Source organism: Oncorhynchus keta, chromosome 18, assembly GCF_023373465.1.
Source record: "Oncorhynchus keta strain PuntledgeMale-10-30-2019 chromosome 18, Oket_V2, whole genome shotgun sequence".
In the NCBI taxonomy this organism is placed as follows: domain Eukaryota; kingdom Metazoa; phylum Chordata; class Actinopteri; order Salmoniformes; family Salmonidae; genus Oncorhynchus; species Oncorhynchus keta.
The window spans coordinates 58,068,282-58,075,250 of record NC_068438.1 but is presented as its reverse complement, the minus strand read 5'-3'; the positions used below and the strand labels follow the sequence as shown (position 1 = coordinate 58,075,250).

The following is a 6,969-nucleotide window of genomic DNA, read 5'->3' as shown; positions in this document are numbered from 1 at the left end:
CCGTGTATTTGCCTGTAACGTCAGTGTAGGGGGTATTTAAATCATGGTTACCCCAATACCCTGGTTATTAACACAATCTCACCCATAACATGCAAATAGCATAACCTCAAACCAGTTAAATTAAGTGATAATGTTTCCATTAGTTTCTAACAGTGTATATAAGCTTATAAAGCTATAAGAACAAAAATGCATTACAAAACTGCACAATGTTTCAATATACTTTGTTTACAGCTATATAATTATCTGTATGACAGAGCATTCCTTGTTATGTCTATGGTATAAACTGGATCATTGCCTGTTGCACGGGGATAAACGAGGTACTATGACGGATAAACTGGTGCTCATTTTCGATAGAAAGCACACGCAACAATGAATTTGAACAGGCGAAGTCAGCAGTCGTCTGTTTCCTGCCTGTAGCTGGGTCCTGTATGGAAGCCCGTGCGAGGCTGTCCGGGAGACCCCGTGCTGCCTGCACCTCTCGTCTTGGGTGAGTTTGTGACAATGTAGCAATTTCTCTATTAATCTGAATAACTAGAATAAAGCTACACCATTTGCAGACTGCAAACCTCGATCAAAATTCCGTAGTCCTTGCATGGCAAGGCGTTTAATTTTCCAACAAATTCCCAAGCACAACCCCTTGTCCAAGAGTATTCCAACATTAACTCATATTTTGCTTGCAAGGAGCTAGGTACGCAATTGCATTTAAGGCAAACAAAATAATGCGTCATGCAAGCTGAAGTGCAATGCTGCCGTGCATTATAAACGTGTTGATACTAAACCCGCTTGTGATGTTTTAAATGTATACTACGTCGGAATGTGTTAACACGAATGTTTATAGTCAGTTAGCTAACCTAGCAGCTAATGCTAACGAAAGGGAAACTGCACCAAAAGCTTCAAATAGTTAGTAAATTCGGACAATTAGCTACATGCATCAAACGAACATGCGATTTATTTTAGAGGACACTGTAGTTACAGGGAAAAACGACTATCATGTAAATACATTCGATTCATTCAACACTAGTTAGTGTCTCGCAGTGTCCCTCCTTTCATATGCTGTGCACCGCTCTGCTCTGCTGGCTGCAATGGCTCGAGCGCTTCAGCTTCAAACCAACATTCTGGAGAGCAGCAAATGGATTTATCTTCGTTTTATATCGGACACTGGTTTTATCGGTGTCAATCCGCTGCCCTCGTGTCCGCCTGCCTAAACTCACCATTTGATCTACCGTTAGCTTGCTACTACTCAATTTGTTTCTGTCAATACTCGATACGATCATAGTAGAGATATTTAAAACATAGCTGCTTTGAGCAACATCTTTGTACAGCTTGCATCAATATTTGGCAACTCTGAATTGAGCTTCCATTCTTTTCTTGTATTAAAATACATCTCTAAAAGGAATGATGAAGGAGTGAGTGTGAACCGCACATTTTTACCTCGAGTGTATTTGACGTTAATCTATAATCTGTTGTTGAGAACCTATTTGTTATGGCTTTTCAACGTCTGGCATATTGTATTTGGTACAAATCATTCCCTATATCATACATTTCTAGAATCTGGTAATATTGTGTGGCTGTTGAAACAAGTTGAGATGACTAAATTGGTTTTTACCTTAGATTGAATCTACATGTTTTGATAATGTGTTTCCAATTCTGTAAAGCTCAGTTGGTAGAGCATGACACCACACTTGTAACAAGTCCCAGGGTAGTTTTATCTTGATTGGGACCACCCATATGGTAGAATGTATGCACACATGACTGTAAGTCGCTTTGGAGAAAAGCGTCATGTCTAAATGCATATATTATTATTATTATTTTATATTTACTGTAAGTCTCTTTGGATAAGAGGAAAGACTAAATGCATTTATTATTGTTTTTATATTATTAATGCGTTTCCAAATGGTTGCATAGTCAAGCTCAGGAGCACTGAAACCACAGTAAAGACAGCATTTGACACCACACTCAACAAAGCAAGTCCTGCAGGCCCTAGTTTTATCTTGATTGTTGTCCAGTCATATGGTAAAATGCTGCAAAGAAAGACCTAGTTAAACTGCAGCTGGTCCAGAACAGAGCGACATGTCTTGCTCTTTATTATAATCAGAGGGCTAATTTTAATACTATGCATGCCAGTCTCTCTTGGCTAAGAGGAAAGACTGACTGCATCACTTATTGTTTTTGCAATACATATTAATATGTTGGAAATTCCAAATGGTTTGCATAGTCAACTTACACAGAGCACTGAAACACACACTTACCCCACCAGACAGCACTGACACACACACTTACCCCACCAGACAGCACTGACACACACACTTACCCCACCAGACAGCACTGACACACACACTTACCCCACCAGACAGCCACCACTTTTTGTCCCCAGGTCCACACACACTTACCCCACCAGACAGCACTTTCACAGTCCCCACACTTACCCCACCAGACAGCACTGGGTCTTTTCACAGTCCCCACACTTACCCCACCAGACAGCACTTTTCACAGTCCCCACACACACTTACCCCACCAGACATGCCACCAGGTGTCTTTTCACAGTCCCCAGGTCCAGAACACACTTACCCCACCAGACATGCCACCAGGTGTCTTTTCACAGTCCCCAGGTCCAGAACAAATTCAAGGAAACTTAGTGTTATACAGAGCCATGATTGCATGGACCTCCCTTCTTATAAAGCGCAAGTGAACAGCAAACCTGGTTTCAGAAAACAAATACAGCAACACCTCACGGCACAACGTGACCTACTGGTTGTATGTACTGACATGTGACCTACTGGTTGTGTAACTGATAGATTCACACCACATGCTCCCTTGGTGTTTTTAAATGTACAGTACCAGTCAAAAGTTTGGGGACACCTACTCATTCCAGGGTTTCTTTATTTTAAAAAAAAAACTATTTTCTACATTGTAGAATAATGGTGAAGACATCAAAGCTTTGAAATAACACATATGGAATCATGTAGTAACCAAAGAAGTGTTAAACAAATCATAATATATTTTATATATTCTTCAAAGAAGCTACCCTTTGCCTTGATGACAACTTTGCGCATTCTGTCAACCAGCTTCACGAGGTAGTCACCTGGAATGCAATTCAATTAACAGGTGTGCCTTGTTAAAAGTACATTTGTGCAATTTCTTTCCTCCTTAATGTGTTTGAGCCAATCAGTTGTGTTGTCGAGGTAGGGGGTGGTATACAGAAGATAGCCCATATTATGGCAAGAACAGCTCAAATAAGTAAAGAGAAACGCCAGTCTATCATCACTTTAAGACATGAAGATCAGTCAATAAGGAACATTTCAAGAACTTTTAAAGTTTCTTCATGTGCAGTCACAAAAACCACCAAGTGCAATGATGAAACTGGCTCTCATGAGGACCGCCACAGGAAAGGAAGACCCAGAATTACCTCTGCTGCAGAGGATAAGTTCATTAGTTACCAGCCTCAGATTGCAGCACAAATAAATGCTTCAGTAGCAGACGCATCTCAACATCAGATGTGTGAATCAGGCGTTCGTGGTCGAATAATAAGAGACTTGCTTGTGCCAAGAAACATGAGCAGTGGACATTAAACCAGTGGAAATCTGTCCTTTGGTCTGATGAATCCAAATGTGATATTTTTTTGTTCCAACCACCGTGTGTTTGTGAGACGCAGAGTTGGAGAACCATGATCTCTGCATGTGTGGTTCCCACCATGAAGCATGGAGGTGTGATAGTATGGGGGAGCTTTGTGGTGACACTCTGTGATTTAATTAAAAAAAATGTTTTTTTAATTCAAGGCTCTCTTAACTAGCATGGCTTCCACAGCGTTCTGCAGCGATACGTCAACCCATCTGGTTTGGTCTTACTGGAACTATCATTTGTTTTTAAACAAGACAATGACCCAACACACCTCCACGCTGTGTAAGGGCTATTTGACCAAGAAGGAGAGTGATGGAGTGCTTTATCAGATGACCTGGCCTCTACAATCACCAGACCTCAAACAGATTGAGATGGTTTGGGATGAGTTTGGACCACAGAGTGAAGAAAAAGCAGCCAACGAGTGCTCAGCATATGTGGGAACTCCTTCAAGACAGTTGGAAAAGCATTCCAGGTGAAGCTGGTTGAGAGAGAATGCCAAGAGTGTGCAAAGTGGTCATCAAGGCAAAGGGTGGCTACTTTGAATAATCTCATATGTTTTCATTTGTTTTACACTTTTGGGTTACTGCATGGTTCCATAAGTATTATTTCATAGTTTTCATTATTATTCTACAATGTACAAAATAGTAAAAATGAAGGAAACACCCTTAAATGAGTAGGTGTGTCCAAACTTTTGACTGGTACTGTATGTACATTGTAAAGTATTTAGTCTGTAATGTCTTTTTTGTTGTCGGTACCAGTAAGTCTAACTGTCGGCTAGTTCTTAGAGTCAATGTGGGATTTACCTCGTCTATGTACTTATTGATGAATCCTGTGACTGTTGTGATAAACTCCTCAATGTTATAGGATGTGTCCCAACCTTTACTAGCAAAACACTATTGTAGCCCCACATCACTTATATAGTGTGCGCATCACTGGTACTTCCTGTTGGTTAACAGGAAGCAGAAGGCTATGTATGTCATTTGCCCTGATGGTCTGTGTGAGTAAAGTTAATCAAATTTATTTATGAAGCCCTTCTTACATCAGCTGATGCCACAAAGTGCTCTTCCAGAAACCCAGCCTAAAACCACAGACGGCAAGCAATGTAGACGTAGAAGCACGGTGGCTAGGGAAAAACTCCCTAGGAAGAAACCTAGAGAGGAACCAGGCTCTGAGGGGTGGCCAGTCCTCTTCTGGCTGTGCCGGGTGGAGATTATAGCAGAAACATGGCCAAGATGTTCAAATGTTCATAGATTACCAGCAGGGTCAAATAATAATAATCACAGTAGTTGTAGAGGGTGCAACAGGTCAGCACCTCAGGAGAAAATGTTAGTTGGCTTTTCATAGCTGATCATTCAGAGTATCTCTACCGCTCCTGCTGTCTCTAGAGAGATGAAAACAGCAGGTCTGGGACAGGTAGCACGTCCGGTGAACAGGGCAGGGTTCCATACCCGCAGGCAGAACAGTTGAAACTGGAGCAGCAGCACGGCCGGGTGGACTGGGGACAGCAAGGAGTCATCATGCCAGGTAGTCCTGAGGCATGATCCTAGGGTTCAGGTCCTCTGAGAGAGAGAAAGAGAGAATTAGAGAGAATGCTTAAATTCACAAAGGACACCGGATAAGACGGGAGAAATTCCCAATATATAACAGACTAGCTACTGCAAGGCTGAGTATAGCCCACAAAGATCTCCGCTCGGGCACAACCCAATTGGGGGGGCGCAAACCCGGACTGGAAGATCATGTCTGTGACTCACCCCTCCTAGGGACGGCATGGAAGAGTACCAGTAAGCCAGTGACTCAGCCCCTGTAATAGGGTTAGAGGCAGAGAATCCCAGTGGAGAGAGGGGAACCGGCCACGCAGAGACAGCAAGGGTGGTTCGTTGCTCCAGTGCCTTTTTGTTCATCTTCACACTCCTGGGCCAGACTACACTCAATCATATGACCCACTGAAGAGATGAGTCTTAAAGGTTGAGGCCGAGTTTGCGTCTCTGACATGGGTAGGCAGACCGTTCCATAAAAATGTAGCTCTATAGGAGAAAGCCCTGCCTCCAGCTGTTTGCTTAGAAATTCTAGGGACAATTAGGAGGCCTGCGTCTTGTGACCGTAGCGTACGTGTAGGTATGTACGGCAGGACCAAATTGGAGAAATAGGTAGGAGCAAGCCCATGTAATGCTTTCTGGGTTAGCAGTAAAACCTTGAGTCAAGTCAATCTGGAAAGTTTTGAATATGTCCTGTCAATTTTTCAACCAATTTTTAAAATGTTATTATTTTCTTTCCCTTTCCAGGTGATTTTAGTCAAGCTTTGCCTACTAGTCATGTTTCCCTAATGTTCTGCCCAGGTCCGTGGGCAATTTTGATTAGATTGTATGGTTACAGATTAATTTCTAGAGGAGAAAAATACGTTCTAATATTGCAAACACAGCCTGCTTCCTGTTGTCACCTGGATTATTCATATATATATATGCCATTTAGCTGACGCTTTTATCCAAAGCAATTTACAGTCATGTGTGCATACATTCTACATATGGGTGGTCCCGGGAATCGAACCCACTACCCTGGCGTTACAAGCGCCATGCTCTACCAACTGAGCCACAGAAGGACCACAGAAGGATTCAAATGTATTTTTTCCCTAAGCATATTTGAGATACTTAACATCATGATATTAAAGGCTCGTTTTACTTGATGTTTAGTCTACTTCATGTTTTCTGTTTTGGCATGGAAAATCAAGTTTAGTGGTATCGCGATGCTGTGATTAGGTTCAGGACGCAATGAGGAACATGTAGCATAGTATGACCTTGGTGGAAGTCTGTTCTTTCAGCCAAAACAGAGAATGGAGAGAAATACCACAACTTCCCCCTAAACGATAATCACTTCCAGTGCAGCCAGTTTGGTTGTCTGGAGGGACAGGTTTCAGTTTTCCTGGAGTGTGACGGAAAGCCGTCTCCACAGCATGTCACCGGCTAACCCATTCCTAGATGCTGACTACCTTTAGTGCATATTGACGATATTATTATGGTCCTTCTGTAGCTCAGTTGGTAGAGCATGGCGCTTGTTACGCCAGGGTAGTGGGTTCGATCCCCACGACCACCCATACGTAGAATGTATACACACATGACTGTAAGTCGCTTTGGATAAAAGAGTCTGCTAAATGGCATATATATTATCTTCTGGCCGGGGGAGTATTGTTTGCGAGCCCCGACACTCATTCTGAAAGTTAAAACGCATGGCCTGTGTTATGGTGTTGGAAACATGCGTTCCGTGTCTTTCATATCAGCAGAACAGTAACATTACTACTTTAAGGTTAGGTTAGTGTTCTCACACGGCCTTACTTCTGTGTTACAGCGCTTGTTTATG

At 42.4% G+C, this 6,969-nt stretch overlaps 1 protein-coding gene across 1 annotated transcript in view; it reads left to right on the top strand.

Annotated features, from left to right (window-relative positions):
• Positions 1–215: 215 nt before the first annotated feature.
• The window catches only part of LOC118397002 (BRD4-interacting chromatin-remodeling complex-associated protein-like), a 70,311-nt gene continuing 63,557 nt past the window's right edge, over positions 216–6,969 (top strand). The window contains exon 1 of the mRNA XM_052468923.1: positions 216–487. The gene's annotated coding sequence lies outside the window, so the exon portion shown is untranslated. The remainder of the gene's footprint in view (positions 488–6,969) is intronic.